The sequence below is a fragment of the Elephantulus edwardii genome, unplaced genomic scaffold (assembly GCF_000299155.1).
Source record: "Elephantulus edwardii isolate Elephantulus edwardi_28Jun2011 unplaced genomic scaffold, EleEdw1.0 scaffold00187, whole genome shotgun sequence".
Taxonomy (NCBI): Eukaryota; Metazoa; Chordata; class Mammalia; order Macroscelidea; family Macroscelididae; genus Elephantulus; species Elephantulus edwardii.
In genome coordinates, this window is record NW_006399937.1 from 5803243 (window position 1) to 5820172 (window position 16930).

A 16930-nucleotide genomic window follows, 5' to 3' on the forward strand; every position below is an offset into this window, starting at 1 on the left:
CTTCACTGGCCCTCCATTTTCCCCAACATGATGTCTTTTTTAAGAACTGGCTCCTCCTAACAAAATGACCAAAGTATGTGAGATGAACTTTTATCATCCTTAACTCTAAGGAGCATTCAGGTTTCACTTAAGACATGTTTGTTCTTCTCTCAGACCGCGAGATATTTTCTCTACTGCACATAAGATTTTCCAAGCTTGTTATTTCAAAAGTGGATGGCCAATTCTTCTCCCTCTTGTTTTTCTGTACTGTTGAGTCAGAGCCAACCCATAGCTGATCTTCCAGTGAGTTCTCTAATTTGACCTTTTCCCTCATCTGTCTTAATTTGGATGCTCAGCTTTAGAACAATCTCAGACAGGCTAATATTTTTTCCATAAAGAACAGATTAAATACTCTTCCCCATTATACAGTTAACATATTCCGTTTTTATTTTACTACCATCCCACCATGTGTCTATGTATCCGGTTCCTGTCCCCCAAATGGCCCCAACCTGTTCTTTTTTCTCTCTTCACCTACTTAGCACTTCCATTCCCTCTTCCCCTACCAAACCCCGGTATGATGGCTCAAGTCTGTTATTTCCTCTCCACTCACTGGTGATGCCCTTGTTGTGAACAGGTCCTGCAACAGACACCAACACGTCTAGCAATACCAGCAATCTCTGGAGATCTGTTAATACTGCCATCATTCAAATATATGCACCAACAATCAGATTAAAGAGGAGGAAAGATATAATTTGTACCAACTTTTATTGTCAGAAATCAATAAAGCATGCAACCAAGATGCATCAATAATAATGAGTGACTGGAATATAAAAGGAGGCACTGGTGGCCTCCTGGCAAGAATGCCAATGTTGGAACAGAGAAGAAGGATTAGTAGTCAGAAAATGATGATAGAAATGAGACAAGATAGAATGATAGAATTTTGTACAATCAATGAATTATTTGTTGCATATATCTTTTATAATAAGCACAGATGGTGACCATACGCATAGACTTAACCTTATTGTCGACAGTGGAATCAGACGGATTGTATCTGTAGAAAGAATCATTGGAGAAGCCTAATATCAGCTGTGGAAACTAGATCACATGTGGATTGTGGAATAGACTACCAACTACTCATATGCGAATTCAAACTGAAGCTAAAGGAAATGAAATCAAATCCAACAAAATCAAAATTTAATATTGAATCTATCCAACCTGAATTTAAAAATATCTCTGGAACAGCTTTGAGGCTTTGAATTGAACTAATGAGTGAAGACCAGATGAACTGTGGGAAAATATCAAGATTATCATTCATGAAGAATGAAAAAGGTCATTAAAGAGACAGAGAAGGACAAAAAGACCAAGATGGATGTCAGAAGAGACTCTACATAGTGCACTAGAGCTCCAAGAAGCCAAAGCAAAGGGAAGAAATCAAGAAGTTAACAGGCTAAACACAAAATGTCAAAGAATAGCTTGGGAAGACAAAACAAAGTATAATAATGAAATGTGCAAAGAGCTGGAGAAAATCAATAGGGCCAAACTTGCTCAACATTTCTTAAGCAGAAAGAGCTGAGTTACAATTCTTTCTTTTTTTTTGGTGTATCTTTGAGTTAGATTAGACTGGCATGGGAGGAGATTGATCCATCAAGTGGCAAATCTTAAAGATGATACGGACAGAATTTTTAATGATTCAGGAAGCATCAAAAGAAAATAGAAGCATTACACAGAGTCACTGTACCAAAAATAATTGGCTAACACAGAACAATTTCATGAAAAAAACATAGAACCAAGAGGCAATGGTGATGAAGTAGGATATTCAAGCTGTTTTGAAGAACTCGACCAAAAATAAGGCCCCAGGTTGATGGCATACCAATTGACATATTTCAAAAAACAGATGTAGCCCTGCACATGCTCACAATGTTGTGCCAAAAAATTTGAAGGACATCTATCAGGTCAACTGACTGGAAGAGATTCATACTTATTCCCATCCCAACAGAGTGTGGAAATTATCCAACAATAGCACTAATATTACATACAAGCTGAAGACAATAAAAATATTAATGGAACAGTACTTTGACAGAGTATTGTCAAAAGTGCAAGCTGAGTTTAGAAGAAGCACTAGAAACATCATAGTCAGGGTCAGATGGATCTTGGCTGAAAGCGAAGAGTACCCGAGGAATGTCTATCTATGCTTCATTGATTATGCAAAAGCATTTGACTGTATGGATCACAACAAATTATGGCTAAGCTTAAGAAGAGTGGCAGTCCCAGAACATCTGATTGTGCTCATGTAAAATATATACTTGGACCAGAAAGTAGTTATCAGAATAGAGCAAGGAAAAACTGTATGTTTCAAAGTCAGGAAAGGAATTTGTCAGTGATGCACCCTGGCACCATACTTTTTCATTCTATATGTAAAACAGCTCATTCAGGAGTCTTTACTATATGAGGAGAATTCTGACATCAGGATTAGAGGAAGACTCAACAACTGGTGTAATGCAGATAAGACAACCTTGCTTGCCCAAACTAAGGATGACCTAATGTGTTTGGTGCAGAAGGTCAGAGACTCTAATCTTCAATATCGATTGAAGTTCAATGTCAAGAAAACAAAGATTTTCACCATTAGACCAAATGAAAGCACCATGACTGATGGAGAAGGGATTGAGATTGTTCACAGTTCGAACTTGCTTGATTCCATAAGCAATACTCTTGACACCAGCCATCAGGAAATTAAAAACAAACAAACTAATTGCATTAGGAAAATCTGCTGTCAGGGACCTCTCCAGAGTGCAGATGAGCTAGGATCTCCGTTTAGAGATTAAGGTGCACTTAATCCAAACCATGCCCTTCACAATTAATTGTTGAGCATCAGAGAGCTGGACAATGATTAAAGATCACAGAAGAATAATCAATGTCTTTGAGTTGTGGTGGCAGAAAGAGTATTAGCATGCCATGAACTGTCAAGAGAATAAACAGGTCTGACCTGGAGAGAGTGAAACTAAGTTGCTCATTGGAGGCAAGGATTTTGAAGCTTCGTCTGATGTACTTTGGACATATTCACAGGAGGGGTCAGTACTTGGAGAAGGATACCATATTTGGAAAGGTGGAGGGACAGCACTAGAGAGAAGACACTAGATGAGATGTATTGACACAATAACTAGGGTAATGGGGGTTGATGAGTCAGAGACAGACTGCCTCAGAATAGGGCAGGATTCAGAGCTATTCTACATAGGGCTGCTATGAGTGGCAGGTGAATTAATGGCACATAACGATAGCATGATATATTCAATACTCTTCTCCAACACCACAGCTCAAAGGCATCATCAATTCTTCTTTAATGTTATTCATTTTCCAATAAATTAATAAGAAGTAATTGAAAGGACTAGGGAGAATTAATCATGTGGTTGTACAATTTGTTAGGTGGAGGGATGAGGAAAATGTAAGGAATGTGTTCTTGAAAATAATGTATTTGAATTTTGTAAATAAACTAGTAGAAATTTTTTGTTAAAAAAAATGTTTGAAAGCTTGAATCATGTATTGTTTAAACTTTAAACTGACATCATTACTTCTGAGCACATTTAAGAGGTCCTTGACAGCTGATTTTTCCCAATGTAACACATCTCTTGATTTCTTGTAAGCTAGCACACAAGGGTGTTGATTATAGAAACAAGTCAGATGAAATTGCTTACTACTTTAATATTTTTTTCCATTTATCGTGATATTGCCTATTGGCCCACTGGTGAAGATTTTCAAATCATTATGCCGTTAAGAATTCTGTTTATATTCTTCACTTGACCAAGCACTGCTTTGTTTATATATAAAACATCACTAGAATGTAGAATCTAAATTGTCAATTCACTCACTCACTCACTTACTCACTCACTCACTCACTCACTCACTCACTCATTTCTATCTAAGAACCAACTCACCCTCAATATTCCAATGAGTTTCTAGAGACAGTAAATTTCATGGGAATAATTTGCTTACTTTTCTACTGCAGACTAACTGTAGTTGTTATTGTGTGCCATAGAATCAGAATCAACCCATAGCTGACCCTCCAACAGTTTTCAGAAGCAGTAAGTCACACAAGCAGAGACTGGTTATCCTTCTCCCTTGTTGAAGTTGGTGGATTGGTAACATGTGTCTTTGGAATAATAGCAGAAGTTCTTACCACTAGGCCACCAGTGAATTCAAATTTTCTATCTTCAAATTGGTATCCTAACTTCCTATCCACAAGGCCACTAGTTAAATATAGCGTTACTAAATTATGTCTATCAGCTACACTGCAATCCCTAAAGCAGGTGGTTCGAGGCTACCAGATACTCCAAAGGAGAAGGATGGGCAATCATCTTCCACGCAATTAACTGTTTTTGAAAACCCATTGAATGGTCAGCTATGGATCAGTTCTAATTCAACAGTACACAACAACAAACAAACAAGTGATGTCTGGTATTTGAATGTGTTATGTGTGTCTTGCAAACTCAAAGGTCAGAAGTTACATCAGTTGCTCCAAGGCAGAAAGATAGGTAGTATCTTCCTTCAAATATTTATAGCCTCAGAAACTTAATAGAGGGTTATTTTGAGTCATAATTGATAGCAGTTGGTTATGCTGGTAAGGGTGTACTTAACCATATTCACTGTCATTGAGTCAAAGCCAACTCATAAGCTGATCTTCCATTGGTTTTCTGTGGCTATACCTTACATAAGAGGAGATTGCTCATCTTTCTCCTGGGGGACCCACTTGAAGATTCTCACCAAAAGAGAAGTGAGGTCTTTGAGTTAGCAGTGGAAGTCTCTGTAGACTACAACACCAGAACTCCCTGTTGACATGAGTAGATAGGTGTGTAACTATAACTGTAAGGTTATTAGTTTGAATTCATCAGAGGCTCCTGAAACAAACTAACAAAGGCATGTGATCAACTATCAGGATCTTATACTTTGAAAAATTTAATGCATTCAGTTTTACTCTGAATATATGTTGTTTTTATGTGCCATTGAGTCGCTTGCGACTCATAGCGACCCTATGTACAACAGCCCTAAACTCTGCTCTGTCCTGCATCAATCGCACTATCTCTGACACTCCCATCCCGATTACCCCAGTCACTGAATCAATCCACCTCCTGCGCTGTCCCTCCACCCTCCCAAGCATGATGTCCCTCTCCAAGGACCGGCCTCTCCTTACAACATGTCCAAAGTATGTTAGACGGAGCCTCAGAATCATTGCCTCCAAGGAGACGCCTGATTTAACCTTTTCCAGGATGAATCTGTTTGTTTTCCTAGCAGTCCATGGTATCCTCAATACTCTTCTCCAGCACCACAGCGCAAAGAATACAGAGGGTTACCATTAGTATTGACTAGATGATAGCTAGATTTTATTTTCATTTAATTAGAAATGTTTATTAAGTTTGGTTTCTCTAAAAAAAAAAACAACCAACAAACAAACAAAAAAAAAACCCAACACAGATATAAATCCCCAAAAAAGACTTAGAGATCTACTTACAAAGAATCTACCTGTCTAAGTAGGAGCAGAAAACAGTACATGTAGGCAAAGGGCCAGAAATGTCTCTCTTGCAGGGCCAGAGGCCGGAAGATTGACATAGCCCCTCACTGTCAGAGAGCAGAAAGTAGGTCAGGTACTTGTGGCCCAGCCCTTTGATGGCTCTAGAGCCCCAGCAGCAGAGGTTCATTTATTCAGTGCTAACTCACAAACTCACTCAGTTATGACACCAACAATTGAGTTTATTAGGAAAGGAAGTTAGAGTGGGGGAGGCAAAGAATATCACCCAATACAAATTCCAAGTTTTAGCCAAGCAGTCCAAAGGCACAATTCCTCACGTAGTCCAGGCTCCAGTTTCAGTTCAGGCAGCAGCTTTTCCTTCCATCACCAGAGATATGAACAGCAAAATCCTTAGTCCAGCACAAATGCAAGAAGCCTTTCCATAGTTTCCGCACAGCAACATCACAGTTTTTCCTAATACCATCACCAGCGTCTCGCTAACAGTGTCTGCTCAAGTCTCCTTCAAATCTTGCTGCCACAAGCCTCGCTAGCCTCAAGTCTTTCGTCTAGTCTTTCTTGCGTCAGGTCTTGCTGCTCAGTGTGGAAAGCACTCTTTCACTTATCCAAGTCCTATAGCTGATGCTAACTTGCAAAACCATTTGTATGCAGTTAAGGTAGTTGGAGACCAGAGAATGCTAACTAATGACTAAAAAAATTCAACTCTTAGTCAAACACTGCCATTGACAGCCTTGGGAGCACCTTTCTCTCCTGCACACATGATCACTCTGGATCAGTCAACTCACTGCAAATAGAGGTTGGTTGGTTAAGTTTCCTCTCAATATATAGCTCTGCTAACTTATACAGTCTCCCCCCTCTTTCTAGTCTTATTTGTTTCTCAAATAAGAGGCAACTCTGGCTACTTTCTCATTCATATTCAGTGACTTGATTTGAGTATTGTTTTAATATTTCATCAGAAAATTACTATTCTCTTTTTCTTTTATGCATGCAATTTTAAGAGGCTTGTTGAATTTTAAAATGTCTTTTTGTCATGTCTCTAGGCTTAGATTCTTTCATAAAAATGCACATTAACTTGATAATAGAAATCATTGAGGAATTTTAGCTTCAAAATTTGCTCTTGAGAAAATTTTTTGGTTAAAAGTAGTAAGAAAAAACATATTGCCTGTGCTTTGTAAAATATGTGATACATATGAGACTTTATTTATTCCTCATAACAATCACATTATTGTTTTCCTAGCATTTCAAATAAGGAAATCACATAAATATATTGTGAAGAAGCCAATCTTTAAATCCAGCTCTGTTGACTGTGAAAATGTGCTCTTTAACATCTGCCTTTTTTTTTTACTACAAACAAAAGGTGCTGATATGTGAGGTGGCCTATAACACTGGGAAGCCTTAAGAAATTTGAGTTTATATTTTTAAATTTTTTAAAACAGTAATTACACAGATAGTCCCCAAATTACTATGTATTTGAGTTATGACAAATTGCACTTAAATTTTTTCATTTTTCAACACTTCATATTATTATTAGCATGTACTGAAGTGGTACAGTACATAATTTGTTGATGCATTTATTTTCAGATGTTCACCACTGGATATATAGAACTTTGATAATAAAATGCCATATTAATTTAAAAAATTAAGAATTTATAGATTGTAGTTCTTCTAAAGAAGGAAGCACAAGATACCTAGATAGAGATCTAGGTAGTCCACACTCTGTTCTGTTCTCAGAGGGAAACACAACAAAACCACCACTCAAACAAAAACAAATGATTGGGGGAGAGAACCCACATAGAGTCTATACAAGTCATAGAAGATATCTGAAAGCAGATTAATATTTGTGGGGAGTAAGTGATTTTAATTTGAAAAAGAAAATGAAGGGTACTAAGAACAGATGTGTGAAATTCTTTCATTCTTGTAATGCTTGAAAAAGGAGAACATTGGCATCTCAAAAGGAAAGACTCTTAGTTTGTGTTTCATGAATGTCTGTTTAATGACTGAAAAAGAATAATTATTAATTACTAATACTCATTGCTATCAAGTCAAAATTGACTCTTAGCTGACCCTCCAGCAGATTTTCAGTGGCTTTAATTGCATGAGAACAGATTACCCATCTTTCTCCCATGGAGCATCTGGTGAATTCAAACCACGTGCCTTTAGGTTGGAAACCCAACAGTTTACCACTAGGTAAAGAGTTATATATTTTTTCCTTTAATATTAATTATAATATCAAATAAATATGAATAATATTTCAGCCTTTCTTATTCATTATCCAACTATGAAATTAATGATGTGATTGAAAATATTATAATTGGGGAGAAATAATTTGTTGCATTTTAGAAAAGACAAAATGTTAAATTGAACACTTAAATGTCTCTATAGGTAAAGACGCTGGGCTGTACGAGGAGGAATGTGGCATCAGGATTGGTGGAAGAGTCATCAACAACCTGCGTTATGCAGATGACACAACCCTACTTGCTGAAACTGAGGCGGACCTGAAGTGCTTACTACAGAAGGTCAAGGATTGCGTCCTCCTATATGGATTGATGTTCAACATCAAGAAAACAAAGATTCTCACCACTGGGCCAATTTGCAACATCAGTATGGATGGTGAAGAGATTGAGATAGTTAACAGTTTTAGTTTACTTTGTTCCACAATCAAGACTTTTGGTACCAGCAACCAGGAAATCAGGAGACAAATTGCATTGAGAAAGTCAGCTGTGAAAGACCTCTCAAGAGTACTGAAGAGCAATGATGTCAGGCTGGAGACTAAGGTGTGCCTGATCTGGGCTATAGTCTTTGCAAATACGTGCTATGCATCAGAGAGTTGGACAGTGAATCGGGTTGATAGAAAGAGAATTAATGCCTTTGAGCTGTGGTGCTGGAGAATATACCATGGACTGCTAAGAGAACAAACAGGTTTGTCTTGGAGAAAGTGAAACCAGAATGCTCCTCGGAGTCAAGGATTCTGAAGCTTCATCTGATATACTTTGGGCATGTTGCAAGGAGGGACTGGTCCTTGAAGAGAGACATCATGTTTGGCAGAGTGGAGGAGCGGCACAAGAGAGGAAGATCTTCCATGAGATGGATTGATTCTGTGACTGGAGTGGTGGGAATGAGTGCATTTGAGGTTGGCACAGAATGAAACAGTGTTTCGAGCTCTTGTACATGGTGTAACTATGAGTCACAAGCTACTCAATGGCACATAACAATAACAACAACATAGTTATAGTTACTATATTAAGAAAAAAGTTCACAAGATTAGCTATAAATATATTCATCAAACAACATTATTTAAAAAAGACTTTGAAAATAAAATATCTAGTTAATTATTGACAATTGTAGCTAATCTGAAGCCAACAACAAACCAAATACTCTCATTGAGAGCTACTGCAAAGATATTTGGTATAAATGTGTGCCTGAGAGAACTGTTTCGTGAATATATGTCATAGAGAAGGAATATTCCAATAACATGAGATCACACATACTATAGCACAATCATTAAAGATTTCCAGCATCTCTTTTGAAAAATTCTTAGAAAAGTCCATGTTCTTAGTCACTATAAGACCTTGGTAGCTAAGATAAAGCTCTGGTGTCCTACTAGTAAACCAGGAGTGGCACTGCTAACCCAAAGGCACAGAGTTTGAATCTACCAGCTGCTCCATGGGATAATGATCAACAATCTCAACCAATGTAATTTGTAGCCTTTGAAAACCCACCAGATGGTCAGCTGTGAATCAGTTATTACTTGATGGTACACAGTAACAACAGTTAGTAACAATCTGGCGTATTGTTAGGAGAGACTCATCCTTAGGGGGAAAAAAAATAATATGATGCTTGAAAAGATCACCAGTCAGTGAAGAAGAAGACCTTTAACAAAATTGATTAAGACATTGACTGTTATCAATGGACTCAAGTATGTCAGAGATAATGAGGATGACACAGGATCTATTTTTCATGGGATCACTGTGAGTTATAGTTGACTCAAAGACACCTACAGACAAGAACAACAGCAAAACAATTGAGATAATAATATTTAAGGGCTTTGACTTGGCCAATTATTTTCCTTCTCTCATTTTTTTCTATCACTTCCCATAGAATGTTATACTTGTGCAGGAACACAAGATTCACCCACAGATTTACATATCTCAGGTTGGACATGAATGAGACTTTATGCTAAAATTGGTGTGCAATCAGAGAAAAGTCTCCGCTCTAAATCCTATACAAGTATAGCATTTCAGAATTATTTTTCCTGAATTTTAAATTTTGTTACAGGTTCAAGGATATCTTCTGTTTCTTCTTTTGAAGAAAAGTAACTATTTCTTCAGTTGTGCTATTATTAAGTCCATCAGGTTGATTTTTACTCTCAATGATCCTACATGACAAAACAGAGCTGTGTCAGAGTGGCATTTTGCTGTCATCTTGACAGAAGAAAATTAGCAGAGTTTTATGTCCTGCTGAGCTACTGGTGGGTCCTCACTACCAGCTTTTTGATTGAACATCATTTTAATATTAAGCAGCTGAGCAGTTAAACTTTTCACCACCTGTTTAGTAATGCATTTTTAACTCTCTTCTGGTTCCATATCTTTGTTTTTGGACAATGGAGTGGGTGGCCAAGCTGTTGTTACATGGCACCTAGTGGAAGAGAATTAGCCTCATATTAATGACACATCAATCTTTAATATTAAGTTTTTCTAGTTCAGTTTAAAGCTGTACCACGTTTAACCCTTATTTTAATCTCCATGGCTACTAACTTCTAATTTGTTGATTTTTCATGCTAAATTTTTACTTGGTCCTTGGATTTTTTTTTTCAGTGGCAACAATAGTAACAATGACTTGCCCATTGTCACCACCCCATACTATCCACTTGCCTTGAGTCAATTCTGGGTCACACAGACTCTATAGGACAAAATAGATCTGGCTCACAGCATTTTCAAGACTGTAAATCTTAATAAAAGTAGACTCTATAGTTCTCCTATGGAGCATCTAGAGGGTTCAAACAATCATGTTTCCAGTTCAGTGAGAAGGAAAGTGCTTACTGACCAAGGTCAAAGTTAATGATAGAACCAAGATTTTGACACATTTAACCCAGGATTAATTCTATTCTACCAAACACTGCATGGTTTAAAATCAGGAAAGGTGTGTATCAGGATTGTATCCATTCTCCATACATATTTTATCTGTATGCTGAGAAAATCATTTAAGAAGCTGTACTTTATGAAGACGAGTGTGGCCTCAGGATTGGAGAAAGTTCGTCAACAACCTGTGTTATGCAGATGACATAGCCTTGCTTACTGAAACTGAGGAGGACCTGAAGCGCCTGCTGCAGAGGAGCAAAGCCTATAGCCTTCAAGATGGATTACATTGCAACATTGGGGGGGGGGAGCCAATAAATATCACCACTGGGCAAATAGACAACATAATAATAGAAGAAGAAAAGTTGAAATTGTTTGTATTCATATTCAATATCATAGGTATCAGCAGTGAGGAGATTAGAAAATGTAATGGCATTACAAAAGTCTTCTGTCAGGGAGCTCTCCAAAGTCATGAAGAGCAATTGTGTCAATGTAAAGACCAAAATGCACCTGATTCAAGTCACAGTCTTTCCAATCACCTTCTCTGCATTTAAGAGGTGGACAATGAATAAGGATGACTGGAGAAAAATTGATGCATTTGAGTTGTTGTATTGGAGAAGAGTGCTGAACTTCCCATGGACGGTCAAAAGAACAAACAGCTGTTGTTGAGTGCCCTCAAGTCGTCAGCAATTCATAGTAATCCTATGAAGGAAAGTCCTTAACACTTGTGTGGCTTTTTATCCAGGTTCATAGGGTTTCTGGACGCAAGCTATTACAGAAGTGGATGCCACTCCTGCTTCCAAGCAAACAACTGTATCTTGGAGAAAGTGCAACCAGAAGGTTCTTTGGAGTCAAAGATGGTAAAGCTTCAAATCACATATTTTGGACATGTTTTTAGAAGAGGTAATTCTTTGGAAAAGTACGTAATTCTTGGAAAGGTGGATAATCAGAAAGGGAGAGGAAAATTCTCAATGAGATGGATTTGCACAGTGTCTACAGCATTAGACTTAAGTGTATCAAGGATGATAAGAACGATACAGGACAAAACAGAGTACAGATCTTTTGTCCATATAGTCACTATGAGTCATGCTTGACTTGAAGGGACTTAACAACAACTGATTTTACAGAATGCTCTGTTGGCCTAGTGAGTAAAAAGTTTCACTGTCCTAAAAGAAACAATTTGAATCCCCTAGCTCCTCCACAGGAAACAAACGGTCAGTCTCCTCTCATGTGATTTACAGCCTCTGAAAACCCACTAGAGGGTCAGCTGAGTTAGTTTCAACTCTATATGTTGTTGCTGTTATGTGCAGTCGAGTCACTTGTGACTCATAGCAACCCTATGTAAAACAGCCCTAAACTCTGTTCCAATCACCTTCTGTACCAATCTCATTTTCTCTGACACACTCAACCTGATTACCCCAGTCACCGAATCAATTCATCTTCTAGAGGGCCTTCCTCTCCTGCTTTTGCCCTCCAACCTCTGAAGCATGATGTCCTTCTCCAAGGACCGATCTCTCCTTACATCATGTCCAAAGTATGTCAGACGAAGCCTCAGAATCCTTTCCTTCAAGGAGCAGCCTGGTTCAGCCCTCTCCAGGATGAATCTGTTTTTTTTTCTTAGCAGTTCATGTTACCCACAATACTCTTCTCCAACACCAAAGGTAAAAGGCATCAGTTCTTCTTCTATTCTCCCTAGTCATTATCCAACTCTCTGATGCATAACAAGTAATAGCAAAAACCATGGCCTGTATCAGATGTACCTTAGTCTCCAAAGAGACTCTGTTGCTCTTCATTACTTTGGAGAGGTCCCTACACAGCCGACTTTCCCATCACAATGCATCTTTTAATTTCCTGGCTGCTGGTGCCAAGAGTGTTGTTTGTGGAGCCAAGCACTAAAGTTGGGAGCAATCTCAATCTCTTCACTATTCATCTTGATGCTGCCAATTGGCCCAGTGGTGAGAAACTTTGTCTTCTTGACATTAAGCCTCAATCCTTATTGGAGGCTGCAGTCCTTGACCCTCAGCAGCAAGCACTTCAGGTCCTCCTCAGTTTCAGCAAGCAGGGTTGTGTCATCTGCATAACACAGATTGTTGATAGATCTTCCACCAATCCTCATGCCGGATTTCACCTCATAAAGCCCAGCTTCCCAGACGATCTGTTCTTCAGACAGGTTGAAAAGGTATGGAGACAGGACGCATCCCTGGCATATGCCCTTCCCAACTTTAAACCATGCAGTGTTCAACACTATATAGCACATGACAATTACAATAGTATACTTCCCTGACTTCTCTATTACTCTAATATTGACTCCATAATTAGTACTACTCATGTTATCCCATAAATTGCATTTACTTGGGTTACCCTGAATATATCTTTGCCTCTGTGTTCTATTTTTGCTAGTAAATGAGCTTTCCATATCATGTCAACCTAACTAGTCAAAAAATAGTTTGAAGTATATTTGCAACATTTATGCAGGATTTATAAGCTACTCAGCAAAGATATTCTTCATCAGACTGAACCTAAAGGCCACAAAATTGTCACATATCAAGTTAAAATTGGTTCTTGTAGCTCTGGTGACAGTCCTACTCTCTACTAGAATTTCTTTGTAAAAACAGTTCCTGGATTGTTAGCATAAAATTCTATGCCCATTCAACTGCTTCAATTTTTAGGGATTTGAGCTAAAAAATTCCTCACCTGCCTGATGAGAAAGCTAAAATATATCTTTACCTATATGCATCTCTGCAATGCTACAGGAGCTTCACGCTCTGTATCCACTGACAATCAATAACTATGCTATGAAATTCAGTAAGCGATATAAGTGTTTTCTAGGAATGGTGATATTCTCTTCATCTAATGTTGTTGTTGTTAAGTGCCATCAAGTTGCGTACAACTCATAGAGACCCTATGAACATAAGATCTATAGAACCTGTTCTATAACTATTGTTGTTTCTCTATGTTCATAGAGTTTCCAGAGGCATGTTGTTTAGGAAGTGCCTGCCACTCCTGTTTCCAAGCCTGTCACAATCTGGGGGCTCCAACGAACACTGTCCACCATGGCCAACCATTATGGCATTTGACACACCAGTGGCACAGCGTTCAGTATCATAGCAACCCCAAGTTACCTCAGTGTACTGAGGTAATTTGACAATTTGACAGAACAATTCTGTACCACTTATAAGAATGTTCATATCAAACACAATTAATACCAGGATCAAGAGACAAATAGACTTTTTTTTCCTCTTGCTTTCTTTCTTGTTGTGTACCACCTAATTGGATCAAACTGGCACAGGAGGAGCTTGCCCCTCCTTCTCCAGTAAAAGAAACATCTTCAGGATTGCAACAGAGCTTCTTTATCACTAGGCCACCAGAGATCCCTCCAACAAACTTTGAAGTACCTATGCCCTCACACCATGCCCTCATTAGCTCTAAACAAGAGGTTCCCAGTCCATAGATCATTATTATCCAAATCCAGTAATTCCTATCAGCTCACATATGATTTGAAAGAAATAAAAGCAACCAAACAGTCCACGTAATACTAAGACTGAATTATTGATCTCTCATTAGGAATATGTCAGCTTTTCTAATGCTAGCATTAATAAAAGAGAGTTTTAATCACCCTCCCATCATTTATATCCCTACTTATAAACTATTTGGCCTAACTTTTATGTGTAGCATATACATCTTCTACTATAATTTTATTATTTTTTTTACCTGGACAAGCTGTTTTTATTAAAAAATAGTCATATTCTTCTACATCAAAAAAGAGAGCTCTGAAAATGAAATTAAGGAAACAATACCATTTACAACAGCAACACAATCCGATGGTACCTGGGAAGAATACTTACCAGAGACACAAAAGTCCTACACAAGGAAAGCTATATAACAAATCTAAAGAATCCAAAAGACAACTAGATGTTTAGAAATGTATACAATGCTCACAGATTGTTGTTGTTGTTGTTAGGTTCCACTGAGTCAAATATAACTCATAGTAACCTTATGAACAGCAGATCGAAACCTTGCTCTATCCTGCCTCATTCTTCCCATCTCTAATGTTCTTCAGTCTATTGTTACAATCACTGTGTGAGCTTCCTCTCTCTCCTTAACCCTCCTCCTTTCCCAGCATGATATCTTGTTGCAAGGATTGTCCTCTTCTGACAAAATGTTCATAGTATGTAAGATGAAGTTTCAAAATTCTTATCTTAAAGGAGAATTTTGGTTGAATTTTTATAAGACAGACTTAATTTGTTCTTTTTGGATATTCAGTACTCTTCTTAATTTGTTCATGGATATTCAGTATTCTCTAACACTGCAGTTTATAGACATTAATTTTGTCATTATTATTCTTTGCTCAGCTTTCATATATACAGGAAGCAATTGAAAATAACCTTGCTTGGATCAGGTATACCCTAGTCTTTAAATTTACATCCCTGATCTTTAGTAATTTGTTGAGGTCCTCGACATCAGATTTTCCCAATGAAACAGGTCTTTTGATTCCTTGATAGGTATATACAACATTGTGGAATTCTAATACCACACAATCGTGTAAATATAATGAAACCTAGATCCAGATTTCATCATCATTGTTTAAAGAGATAGAAAAATTAGTCAAAAACTTTGTAAAAAGAAAGAAAACTCAAATAAGTGAAACGCTACTGAAGAAGAACAAAATAGGATGCCTCATACCTTCCAATTTAAAAACCTGCTACATGACTAAAGTAGCCAAAATAGTCTGGTATGGGAACAACAGACATCTACATCAATAGAAAAGAATTGAGAATCATCAACCTGTAGAGGTGGATTGATTCAGTGACTGGGGTAATTGGGGTGGATATGTCGGAGATAGTGCGATTGGCACAGGACAGAGTAGAGTTTAGGGCTGTTGTACATAGGGTTGCTGTAAGTCACAAGTGACTCAACAGCACATAACAACAATAACAACAACAACAACAATTTCAGTATTGAGACCTTGTTGTCTCTTATCTATCTGACCAGTGATCAAGTTCTTTGTAAGAGGTATGTTGCTCCTGTTAAGAAAGAGAATTATCTTAACCATATTAGGTTTAGAGTCCTTTCTGGACTCTTGCTCCAATTAGCCAGATTCTATTTCACTTACCTTAAATCATAAAAATTGAAGTAATTTTAGTCTCTTTCATCAAATTCCACCTAATACATCAGGAAAAATTTTTATTCTGGCCCTGTAGGAGGAGTAGATTAATTACAATGTTCACTTTATCCAGAATACAAAATTTAACTGAATTGTCAGACACTGTTATTCCCAAGTATACTTTCTCTTCCTCTGCCCTAGGAGAAATTATAATTTTGGAATTTAAAACTAATGTAGCTAGAACCTTCTTTTCTCATCCACAACATGTATATAAACCAAATCCATTGCACTGTAACTTATTTTGTTTGTATGTACGTCACAAAGAAATTATCAGGAAAACAATCTCCAGCTATATAGTTTGTCTTTGGAGTATGTGAGTGCTGAATCTAAATGTTGAAAGAAATAAATAAAGTAATAGAATCATGAATGGATTGAGGAATACAGCTGTGTTATATCTTTGCAGAACTAGAAGATGAAGTAGACATGAAAGGGAAAAGAACCCTATACTAAAGAAAGAGATTCAGAGAACAAATCAAGACAAAAAAAAGTTTATTCAGAATAATCTGGGATTATTTAGCCAGGTGTAAAAACCAGAACAAAAACTTAGAGATAAAAATATTATTTGAGCCAGTGATGCCACTACAGGGAATAAATCCTAAAGAAATTGTAACTGTAATCCAAACAGATGCACACCCATATTTCTTGCTGCATTAATGTAGTAAAGAGGTAGAAACAACTCAAGTGTCCATCAACAATGAATGGATAGAAAAACTGTGGTATATTCATACAATGGAATACAATGCAGCATTGAAAAACAATGAACTCATAAAACATTACACAACATGGGGGACACTGGAGCTCATCATGCTGAATGAAATATCTCAATCACAAAATAACAAATATTGCATAGTACCACTGTTATGAAGCAAGTCTGACAAGGGGGTTTGGGAAGAGAATAGGGTAAGAGTGGATAAATAATGACCATTGCATTGAAACAGATGAAAGAAAGAATAGTATAAAAGGAATATATGATCAGGCCTTATAAGTATGACAAGAGTCCAGAATTAGGATATCATTGCAAGGAGGACTGGAAAATGGGAAAGGAGGTAATTGTGCAACAGTGAATGAATATTTTAAAAAAAAGTGAACTGGGAGAGGGGGAAGGGAAAGAGAGAAGGTAAAATGTGCAATAATGAATGAATGAAAATCTAACATCTCTGTAAACATTCTTTAAAATCACAATTAAAATAAAATGTC